At 42.8% G+C, this 12,668-nt stretch overlaps 1 protein-coding gene across 1 annotated transcript in view; it reads right to left on the reverse strand.

Moving 5' to 3' along the window:
- LOC126260602 (nephrin-like) overlaps positions 1-12,668 on the reverse strand; it is a 769,721-nt gene that overhangs the window by 151,614 nt on the left and 605,439 nt on the right. The window lies entirely within an intron of this gene.

Consider the following 12,668-nt stretch of genomic DNA (forward strand, 5'->3'; position numbering starts at 1 on the left):
CTCTCCCGGCCGTTTTCTGTTTTCATAACCGGAGCCGCTGCTTCTCAGTCAAGTAGCTCCTCAACTGACCTCTCAGTGGCTGAGGACAGCCCACTTACTAACACCTCTCGGAAGACCGGACGGTCACCCATCCAAGTGCTATCCCTGCCCGACAGTGCTGAACTTAGGTGATCTGACGCGAACAGATGTTACCACTGCGACAAGGCCTTTGGCATAGTACCATACACTTTGCCAAGAAGAGTAACAGGCGTGTATCATCGAACTCTGCACGATGAATTACCAGCGCTATTTGAGAACGTTACCCTGGCTGAAACATAACTACTTGCCACCGCACAGTTTTGCTATGGATCGTGCGGAAGTGCCTCACAGCGACGTTTCATGAGCAAATGGATTTGTCGAAGAAGACGAGTTGGATGGCCTCCCCACTCATCACCCCAAAATCTGTTTGAATTGTGGCTATGGCGACATTAAAATGCATTAATGTATTCCCAACCCATCGACGATGTGCTGACGTTACAGAAGCCAGTGTCCAATCCATAGGACGCGATTCTAATGGACCGAGTATTCTTGAAATAGTACATGATCCACTATGAAGAAGGGCTGAAGCCTTTGCCATGATGTATGGTAATTATGTGAGCTCAAAACGAGGGGGATAGGTCCGACAAAACTTCAGCAAATTTCATTTTAAGAGAGGTTTGAGGGAGAGGATGGGTGGCAATGAAAATCTCGTATCAGATTTTAATTCCGAGAATATACGTTATAATAGTGGATAACATTTTGTTTTTTATTAATCTCGAGTACAGAAATTATTGAAGTGCACACCAGTATTTATGGCTTCTCTGCACTGAACTGAATACTTTACACATTTGCATGCCCGGGATTCTCCAATTAGAAAGAAGTGCCGCACAAGTGTTCGATTTATTTCTGGTAATTCCCTGCCGCCATCGGTTGCAATCAGTGCGTGTCAGTCAGTTCTGATATTCTGCAAAGCATAGAACACCGATGTTACTATGTTAAACACGAACTAGCCTCGAAACTTTTACAATGCATATGTTAAATGGCCTGCCGTCAGGTTGAAACACAAGTTCGTATAAGCAGTTAATCGTTGTAGGAGTAAGCTAAGCTGAAGTTCACTTATAAGAGTTCTCTCAGATACCACATAAATCAAGAGACTGAAAAGCACGTGATCATAGCGTTCAAAGTAAGATACAAAGATTGTTGTCTTTCATCAGAGAAAATAAGTAGAGGTTCAGTAACACTGAATATGTACATCAATAAATCGTAATTTTTTTTTTTTTTTTTTTTTTTGAGGATCAGTCGACACGGTTAATACTATTTTCGAGGAGCCTTTTTCTTCGTCTTCCTCTCTGTTTGTCGATACAGATACTATTTGAGGTTGACATGTTTAAAATAAAATGTTTTTCATCCCGCATTATAAGCAAAGTGTAGTACACTTTCTAAATCTATGTACTACACTTCTGGGTAAAACAGAGGTGAAAATGATTACTACTTTTAAGGTGCACTATAACTAGTTTAATTAAATTGCTTATCTTGAAACTTGTCAAATAGCAGTGAATATGGACAGGATGTCCATTATGATAATGGATAACGTTTTGTTTCATAAAAATAATTCAGAGTAAGCTGAAAGATATTTTTAGTCGTATGAAACTGAAACATGAACGCTTCAAATAAATCTGTTTAACAATTACCGGGTAAATTTAACGTAAGCTGAAGGAGGCCTCCCACATCGCACAAAGGGATAGAGAGGAACGGGAGGGGGGGGGGGTCCTTCGTAATTAATGGGTCACCATACCACAAGCAACATTGTTGTAGTGTCCCCTTCTAAGTAAAATATAGATGGTAATGAGAACACAGATTGTTTCATACAAGAACAGGTATTGCTTTCCGGACACATCACTGCAGGAAGTTTTCTTCTATGTCTGACCAGTAGTGCCCCTTGTAGATGGCGATTGTGGTCAGATGGGACTGTTTACCTCCACAACTTTTTTTTGTCTTTACTAGAGAGGACAAGGATTTTGTCAGTCTGTGAACATTATGATCTCTGCCCACTCTAGACTGAATGCCGCGAGTTGGTATGTGACGCTTTAAGGAGAGTAGGTCTGCAAAAGGGAACAGAGACCAAAGGGGGATCATTCTAGCGACGATGAGAGTCGCAATGGGGAAAACCAACTGACGTGAGCGACTTTCACGAAGGGAAGGCTGTTATGGCTCGGCACCAGGGAACGAGCATTTCTGAGACAGTGAAGCTGGTCCGTGTGCTGCTGTCATGAACATCTGTGGAATGTGATTGGAGGAGTACGCGACAAGGTACTGGATCGTCATGCCACGTCATAGAAAGTGGAGGTCCAAGGCTTGCCCGCTATGTAAAGTGGGTTAGGCGGTGACCTGTGGAAGATCTGATGACAGTGTACAATGCTGGAGCAGGTGAAAGTGTTTCGGAGCACATCGTTCAGCACAAGTGTTGAACGTGGGCTGCCGCTGCAAATGATCCTTACGAGTTGCCATAGTGACCTAATACTTTGTCGCTTAAGACTGCAATAGGCACGGGACCATCAAGATTGGACCCGGATCAATGAAAAATGGTTGTGATGCTGAGCCACATAATCAGGTAAGACTGCAGCAGCACCAGGATCATCCAGATTGGACTGTGGAGCAATGAAAACACGTCGCCTGGTTGAAAGAATCAAATTTATTATTACACTGGGCCAGTGGTCATGTCCGAATGTCCGAATACGTTGTCATCCAGGAAAATGACTGCTCAACGTATGTACAACACCACGGACACAGGTCTGTTGGAACAGTATTATGCCACGGTTGATTTTCGCTTGGATTTCCGTGGGATCTGTAGTAATAATCGAAGGAAATATTTCTTTTTGTAGTACTTAGGTTGATACGTACAGGCGTCATCAAAGCCAGTCGGTCACTGAGTTAAAACCACTTTACACAATCACATACAGTCAGGTAAATGATCGCAGATCAGAGTTAGGACACAGTCAGAACAGGAACGTCGGTCATAAACAGCGCAGGATCAATGCTCAAATTCAGCAAATCGACTGTGCACTCAAAACTCACAACAAGAATTCCTATGAGAACGCGATCGAGCTGGAAACCCTTTCCTCGGTTTAGCAGTTAGTATTTACACGGCTTCCTTAGTCACCGAATCCTGACACGTTGTGATTAATTCTCGTACATTGTGGTAACGTTTACATAGGACAAACAATACGCACGGTATAAGAGCGTGCACCGAACGCCGACGACGCCTTCTCCTGCCCAACAAATCTGCCTTGACTGAGCATTACATTTCTGCAGGTCATTCCATAGATTACTGGAATGTCGTGATACTGGCAACATCATCGTAATACAGGAACTGAGTGGTCAAGGAAGCCGTCGAAATAAGATCCAACTCAACAAATCATGGAAATTGCTCAATTCACTTCCGAGTTCCGAAAAAGTAGTGTTCTCAGTCTTCTCTGTTTGCATTACAACACATGCTGCTATATCCTAGTCGCACCAAGTTTTTAGTAGCAAGAACTACAATGTTCGAAGGGCAAAAACCAGTCGCGGCCAGAACACAAGTGAGAACGTCAATCACGCACCTAATCAACACATCAAACAAGGAGAGATTCCCATGAACACGTACTACTGAACCACGACATTATTGCCATTGGCCGTTATCGGAAACACGTGGTGACGTTACAGTAAACAAGCACAGTGCTCACTCAGAAAAATGCATTGCATTGTCGATGCCTTCAGGTCGGTTGTTGATATACTATCAATCTTGATAACGTGCTGACTCGCGATAAGACGACCGATATACGCTTACGCCCAGTACTGAAGTACTGTGGTCAACTAACACGCGTCTAAGCGACCGAATATCTGCTCCAGACACTCTCTCCAGTACGCACGGCATGAGGGCCCACAGTCGGTTGCCGTCGTAACCTGTTCACTGGCTGCCAACGTCGTTGCTTCCGCGTCCTCCATTGCCGTAGCATAATTTGCAGGTGCAGATAACAAACATACCATCAGTTTGTTGGATTTTCCGATGCTGCTTGTTGTATTTTGATCTTAGATTGATAGTGTTTTATGTGTGACTGACATTATTGTACTGACGTCTTATCTATGATGGGCGTGCGTTTACTACACAGTACATCATTGTGCGAAGTGGTTTTTAATTCAGTCACCGACTTAACTGGGAGACGGCTGTCCGGTTATGAGCCCGAATATCAGAAGAAGAAATCTTCCTGTCCCGGATACGTGCCAGAAAGATGAGGGAATATTTGTAAGAATTTGAAGCCATTTTGACTATTTTGCGACCGTGACTGTCACAAGAAATATGTAAGGTTTTTTTTTTTTTTTTTAAATTACCGCTACCAGCCACAAACTTCGTGAACTATTGTAATAATTACTTATTTAGCTACATGTTTCGAGGTAATACCTCAACTTCAGGCTAAATGGCATTACAAAATCAACTTTACAATAAGTCTATACTGACGTTACATAGTCTTTTCGTAAATGCTGTGATCATCCTGTGGAAGACGAGAAAACTTAGTAAGAGGTGATGTCACTTTGGAGGCTGGACTGAAGTTTGCACGAAAATGTTTTGTAGCGGTCACTCACTTTTTTATTTTGCCGAGGCAGTAACTTGGGAAACGATCACAGACAGTTCTGTAGTGCAGTTGACAAGATGGCGGACGAAATACAGCTGGTTTTGATTTGACTATCGATTTGTCGATCTATGTGGTGTCAGATGTTTACCTGTCTTCTGCACGTCTTGTTATCATATTACAGCTGTAGGTTGACAAAATACATTACAAATTGAGCACCTATTACAATATTATTGAACACATCATGAAATAAACTAATTTATTTTACATATTTCTAAACTATTGCTGGGGCTAGAGTGAAACGACTGTCATGTTATGTATTTTTTTGTTCTAGGAGTACTGTAGTGAAATTGGAAAAGAAATGTGAATTTTTTAAGTTTTTCATTTCATTCAGGATCTCGTCATTCCGCATGTGGTCATGGATGAATATTTCCATTTCTTCCAAGATGTCCATTTTCCAGCTCTTTTCTAAGTTATGTAGTACTTTGAGATCGTTGTCTATTGTAACACTGTGTCCTGTTTCATTTATATGTTTCGCTATAGCTGATTTATTCGGTTTGCCAAGTCTGAAACAGTCAGTGCGTTCTTTAAAGCGGGTTTTAAAATTTCTTCCCGTATGGCCAATGGAATATTTGTTGCAATGACTGCATGTAATTTTATAAATTCCTGCTTTGTTAAGTTTCTCTGCAGGATGTGAGATGTCTTGTATCAGTTTCTATTTTAATTTGTCGTTGGTGGCAAAGGTGATCCTGATGTCTGTTTTTTTTTAAACAGCTTGGCTACTTTGTCTGATATGACACCAAAATATGGTAATGTTACGTACTTGGGTTTTTGGATGTAGTGTCAGGAAGCTGTGTCACATAGTTTGTTGTAGATGTCGTTTCACTTCAACTTCTTCTATAAGACGGTTGAATAAAAATACTTTACCGTCAGTTAAGTGAAGTTCGAGATGAAACAAACTGCATTGTCATACAGCCCTTACAGACAACACGGCAGGTTAAAGGCATGTGGAAAACTTGACGATAATCCCGTTCAGATAATGTTGTTGTTGTTGTTGTTGTGGTCTTCAGTCCTGAGACTGGTTTGATGCAGCTCTCCATGCTACTCTATCCTGTCCAAGCTTCTTCATCTCCCAGTACCTACTGCAACCTACATCCTTCTGAATCTGCTTAGTGTATTCATCTCTTGGTCTCCCTCTACGATTTTTACCCTCCACGCTGCCCTCCAATGCTAAATTTGTGATCCCTTGATGCCTCGAAACATGTCCTACCAACCGATCCCTTCTTCTAGTCAAGTTGTGCCACAAACTTCTCTTCTTCCCAATCCTATTCAATACCTCCTCATTAGTTACGTGATCTACCCACCTTATCTTCAGCATTCTTCTGTAGCACCACATTTCGAAAGCTTCTATTCTCTTCTTGTCCAAACTAGTTATCGCCCATGTTTCACTTCCATACATCGCTACACTCCATACAAATACTTTCAGAAACGACTTCCTGACACTTAAATCTATACTCGACATTAACATATTTCTCTTCTTCAGAAACGATTTCCTTGCCATTGCCAGTCTACATTTTATATCCTCTCTACTTCGACCATCACCAGTTATTTTACTCCCTAAATAGCAAAACTCCTTTACTACTTTAAGTGTCTCATTTCCTAATTTAATTCCCTCAGCATCACCCGATTTAATTTGACTACATTCCATTATCCTCGTTTTGCTTTTGTTGATGTTCATCTTATATCCTCCTTTCAAGACACTGTCCATTCCGTTCAACTGCTCTTCCAAGTCCTTTGCTGTCTTCTGACAGAATTACAATGTCATCGGCGAACCTCAAAGTTTTTACTTCTCCTCAATGAATTTTAATACTTACTCAAAATTTTTCTTTTGTTTCCTTTACTGCTTGCTCAATATACAGATTGAATAACATCGGGGAGAGGCCACAACCCTGTCTCACTCATTTCCCAACTACTGCTTCACTTTCATGCCCCTCGACTCTTATAACTGCCACCTGGTTTCTGTACAAATTGTAAATACCCTTTCGCTCCCGAATCCAAACTGATCTTCCCCGAGGTCCGCTTCTACCAGTTTTTCCAATCGTCTGTAAAGAATTCGCGTTAGTATTTTGCAGCCTTGACTTATTAAACTGATATTTCGGTAATTTTCACATCTGTCAACACCTGCTTTCTTTGGGATTGGAATTATTATATTCTTCTTGAAGTCTGAGGGTATTTCGCCTGTCTCATACATCTTGCTCACCAGATGGTAGAGTTTTGTCATGACTGGCTCTCCCAAGACCATCAGTAGTTCTAATGGAATGTTGTCTACTCCCGGGGCCTTGTTTCGACTCAGGTCTTTCAGTGCTCCGTCAAACTCTTCACGCAGTATCTTATCTCCCATTTCGTCTTCATCTACATCCTCTTAGCTTTCCATAATATTGTCCTCAAGTACATCGCCCTTGTATAAACCCTCTATATACTCCTTCCACCTTTCTGCCTTCCCATCTTTGTTTAGAACTGGGTTGCCATCTGAGCTCTTGATATTCATACAAGTGGTTCTCTTCTCTCCAAAGGTCTCTTTAATTTTCCTGTAGGCAGTATCTATCTTACCCCTAGTGAGACAAGCCTCTACATCCTTACATTTGTCCTCTAGCCACCCCTGCTTAGCCATTTTGCACTTCCTGTCGATCTCATTTTTGAGACGTTTGTATTCCTTTTTGCCTGCTTCATTTACTGCATTTTTATATTTTCTCCTTTCATCAATTAAATTCAATATTTCTTCTGTTACCCAAGGATTTCTATTAGCCCTGGTCTTTTTACCTACTTGATCCTCTGCTGCCTTCACTACTTCATCCCTCAGAGCTACTCATTCTTCTTCTACTGTATTTCTTTCCCCCATTCCTGTCAATTGTTCCATTATGCTCTCCATGAAACTCTCTACAACCTCTGGTTTAGTCAGATTATCCAGGTCCCATCTCCTTATATTGCCACCTTTTTGCAATTTCTTCAGTTTCAATTTGCAGTTCATAACCAACAGATTGTGGTCAGAGTCCACATCTGCCCCTGGAAATGTCTTACAATTTAAAAAGCTGGTTCCTAAATCTCTGTCTTACCATTATATAATCTATCTGATACTTTTTAGTATCTCCAGGATTCTTCCAGGTATACAACCTTCTTTTATGATTCTTGAACCAAGTGTTAGCTATGATTAAGTCATGCTCTGTGCAAAATTCTACAAGGCGGCTTCCTCTTTCATTTCTTCCCCCCAATCCATATTCACCTACTATGTTTCCTTGTCTCCCTTTTCCTACCGACGAATTCCAGTCACCCATGACTATTAAATTTTCGTCTCCCTTCACTACCTGAATAATCTCTTTTATCTCGTCATACATTTCATCAATTTCTTCATCATCTGCAGAGCTAGTTGGCGTATAAACTTGTACTACTGTAGTAGGCATGGGCTTTGTGTCTATCTTGGCCAAAATAATGCGTTCACTATGCTGTTTGTAGTAGCTAACCCGCACTCCTATTTTATCACGAAATCTGTGCTACAAGTACAGGATGAGAATTACTGAACTTTATGAAGAAAGAAAAACCCAGATCCAGAATGCAGTCCCCAAAGTGTTCCTCCAGGATATCAAATATTCTCGTGCTTCGATGGGTTCGAGCTCAGTCTTGCATGAACCATATCTTGTCGAAATCAGTGTCACCTTGAATAATGGCGATGAAATCATCTTCCAGAACCTTCCGTACCGTTCGGTAGGCACCGTGCCACACCAATTATTCTGTAATTGGTCATCGCACACCACACAGTCATCCGTTGAGGGCGAAGAGACTTCTCGATCGCGAAATTCGGATTCTCAGTCTCCCAAATGCGCCAATTATGCTCATTGTCGAGACCATCCAAATGAAAGTGGGCTTCATCGCTAAACCAAAGAATGCATGGCATACTAATTCCCATCAGGCTCCGCGGCCAAACGTGCAGTTTGGACGTCCTAACACAAACCGCTAAGAAGTTATGACGATTTATTTTCATGTAGTTCAATAATTGTCACCCTGTGCATTGTCACAACGTAAGCGTGTACCGTAGTGCCAGTACTACGAGGTAGTACTTACCGATTAGATAGAACTGAATCGTGCAGGAGCCACGTGTAATCAGGTAACAATGAGGTTTCCGCTGTGTAGAGTTCTAGGCCAAGGGAGCAGTTCACGTATTGGCTGCAGGAGCTGGGTACCTACGAAATGACCTCTCCCTCACACGCCGAGTGCTACACGTCGCTCCGTTCTCGCCTGTGGTATCGGTCGAACAAGTGGCGGACGGGTCGGAGCACGAGTGCACCGTATCTCAATTAAGCGATCGCTGTCGTTCGAGGGCTGTGCGACGCCCGGGGACCGCCGAACCCCATAAGCAGTTAGCGGCATGAACAACGAGCGCGCAGGGGGTTAGCGTGCCTGGAGCAGATGCGTGCAGTAATTGTGAAGAGCGGTAACAGTCGCGCGCGGCCGGACCGCGGATAACGCTGAGCTACGCTAATATTCGTAATGTGACTCGATTAGAGCGGCGAGTCTCTTCTGGCGAAACGGCCGCCGTCTGCGGTGTGGCCCTGCCGCGTTGCGCGAAACAGGGATCGCGAAACTGCACTCCAGGTGCGCTGCTTCGCCCTGATAATCCTGCTCCCCTCTAAACATTGATCGTGAAGTTAATGCAGACCTCAGTCCAGTTGGTAACTGGATTCTCTGTCTCGTGTGAAACTTGTCGATTGATTTAGGAACGGGCGCTCTGTGACCAACACGGATTGGATCCGGTTGTGGCTGACCTGCGTAATTCGTTTGCGACCTCATAGCGCGTTAATCTGTACGAGTAGATCAGGGTAGCAGGTAAGCATCCAGGCATGGATCAGTTTGTAGGAGGGGTGAAAATCCGCGTAGAATGCTGTAGATTTGTATTTTTACCAGTGAGTACCCGAGATTTCCTGGTATTTATTTACTCCCCTCTTCCTTTAGTCCATCTTCTTCTTCTCCCTCTCTCTGCTCATCTCCTCCCTCACCCCACTTTGTCCATCTGCTCCTTCCCCCTCTTTGTGTCAGTCTGCTCCTCCCTCCCCGTCCTCTAGTTCCTTCCCCCTCTGTTCTTCTTCTCCTCCTGTCTCTAATTCCATTTCCTCCTCCTCCTCCTCTCTTTGCCCATCTTCTCTTCCTCCTTCTCTCTGTCCAACACCTCCTGCCCCACCCTCTGGCCATATCTCCCCTCCCCTCTCTCTCCATCTAATTCTCTTCCCTTCTCTGTACATTTCCTTTTCACCCGCGTTTGTTCATCTCCTCCTCCCCCTCTTTCTGCCTATCTCTTTCTCTCCCTGTCTCTGTCCATTTCCTTCCTTTCTCTCTCCATCTCCTCCCCTCCCCTCGCTCTGTCCATTTTCCCACCCCTCGCTCTGTCCTCCTCCTCCTATCTGTGTCCATCGCCTCCTTCACCCTCATTGTCTCTCCATCTCCTCCTCCCACTTTTCTATCCACGTTGTCACGCTCATCCCAATAGGAGACTGGTCGTTCTCTCTACAGTTTAACTAATATGTATAGAAATTTGATTGAAATTGTTCCAGGGGTCCATGATGAGCTTTTAACCCGTAGCTTTTCCCACGTATACACATGTGCACATTGATTTAACTTATATCACACGTATTAGCACACATTATTAACCTGTGAATTTCTCCCTACAGTTGCATTTTCACACAGCTGAGTGTTTATGACGTCATATCTCGTAAACTATGTGCTATACACTGGTACAATCTCGCAGGTACATCCAGTGGTACATACAGCTACTCTCTGTACGGCTACTATCTGCAAAATGTGTGTGGTTCAGTAGTAAATTAAATTTAAAATCATGCATGATGCGGCGGTTTCTCACTGATCTCAATGTTTATAGCGTCATATCTCCTAAAATATGCGAAGTACAATGGTATAATTTTTCTGCTGCGTGCAGTGGTATATGTTAATACCACCTGCAAAACGTGAGGCACACGAAGTTTGTTCAAAATGTTGTTCATGGCTCTGAGCACTATGGGACTTAACATCTGAGGTCATCAGTCCCCTAGAACTTAGAACTACTTAAACCTAACTAACCTAATGACATCACACACATCCATGCCCGGGGCAGGATTCGAACCTGCGACACAGTTTGTAGTGAAGAAGCAATTAAAACGTCACGCTTCATGCAGGAGTTTTACTGCATGAATAGCTAAATGTAGTAAGCGATAAACATTTTTCCTTTCATCATTTTGTGGGGGTTGTCAGCTAGAAAAACTTTCGTAAAGGTTTCAATTAATCTACAAAGTCTCGAAGTGTTCTCATTATCAAACACTGGATGACTAAAATGGGGATATTCGTGCGTCGTGGGCTGCACTGTTTCTTCACCCTTGATCGGCAGGTGGTTGTTACCCCCACAGTGATAGTTTCCAGACAATAAGAGATATGTGCATCAAGTTTGGGTGAAATTGGTCCAGTGGTTGAGGACACTTTTCAGTTGCTTATGTAAGAATCTGCTGACATGGACGGGCTTGCGTCCCGATTGGCTACAAAGCAGGAAAAGAAGCAAAAAGGGCTGGGAAATTTGAAGGTTGCCTGCTAGGTAGCCGCTATCAGTATTCAATTTGTTTCAGTATCTCATTATACTTCGAGAAACAGTTGTTGCTGTACTAATGAAACATGATTCTATACCCAATACCGACTATGAACACTCATATCTTTGGAAGTTTGAACTCTGAATATTGAACAAAGCATGCACTGGCCGCTTCTAGTTTTACAGCTCAATGGGAGCATTGCTCGCCCTTGTTTTCAAATACATTCGGTTCTGTGAAATGAAGAAACCGCATAAAATGGACTTATACATTCGCGACTGCCCGATAAAAATAATTCCTTTTAGATTCTGTTCTTGTATGCTCCACGGCGCAGACAAGAGTCGGTGCTGAATGAGACATGTTGCTGAGATGCTTTTGATGAGATAGATTCACGCATTTGCGTTCCGCGTAGGCAAATAAAAATCTGCAATACTATTGTTTTAATCATTCATGATGCACTTGCATTTCTTGGTTAATTCTTCATTAGAAGAGAAAAATCTATCTTCGTTGCACAAGATAGGTTTATTTAAACTTCACATGTGAGACGTTTCGCCTGTTCTCTGCATCATCATAAAATCTGGGAAAACTACAAACTCGTTTAAGTATAAATTAATGTTAAAGCCAATAATAAATAAATAGATTACAAATAAAAAACGATGACATATTGATTGTACTACGGAGCACAAGGCCACATTTGTGTTCCACAGTGTGGTGAGGGGTATAAATTTCAAGTCATAAAATACTAAATAAAATCTTCTCAGTATTGAAGCCATGTCAGTTCGAATAGAATTGTCGAGCCTTCGATGGCTAGCACCACCATCAGTAAAACTACTGACTGGCAAGGTTGTTTTTTTTTCTTTATTGTAATTTCATTCCCTGGCCCCATATGGGTAGTGGAGGGCTGACAGTGGTACAGTCCACCACTCTTCAGCCAAGACAAAATAGCGATAAAAAGATGAAACGTAAGATAAAAAGGCATGAGAAAGGAGAATACAAGAACTTGGTAAGGGAGGGGACAATGGGGGTTGAAACGTACGCTTACAGGAAGTCACTCGTTGTGGGACATAGTTAAAAAAGTCCACATAAAGATAAAAAAACAGAGTTGGTGATTTCGTAGCGCATAAAATACACCAAAGTCATGTGCCAAACATAAATGACGTCTATGGTATTAAAAACACTCCACTGCACGACACAGAGCACACACAACAATGAGAAAAAACTGCCAGGTGGGACCAGCCAAGGGATCGGAGGCCTGACAGAAGAGAATAGAGGGGAGAGGAGGGGGCAGCGAGGGAGTGGGTGCAGGAGAGTGGGGGGTATAAAAAAAAAGAGGCAGGTGATGCACCAAGGAGCAGGAGGTTAGTGGGTTGGGAGAGGGAAGGCAAGCCAGGATGAAGTGCAGAGACGTGAAAGGGGATCCGCTGGAAAA

This window comes from Schistocerca nitens, chromosome 5 (genome assembly GCF_023898315.1).
Source record: "Schistocerca nitens isolate TAMUIC-IGC-003100 chromosome 5, iqSchNite1.1, whole genome shotgun sequence".
NCBI classification, from domain to species: Eukaryota; Metazoa; Arthropoda; class Insecta; order Orthoptera; family Acrididae; genus Schistocerca; species Schistocerca nitens.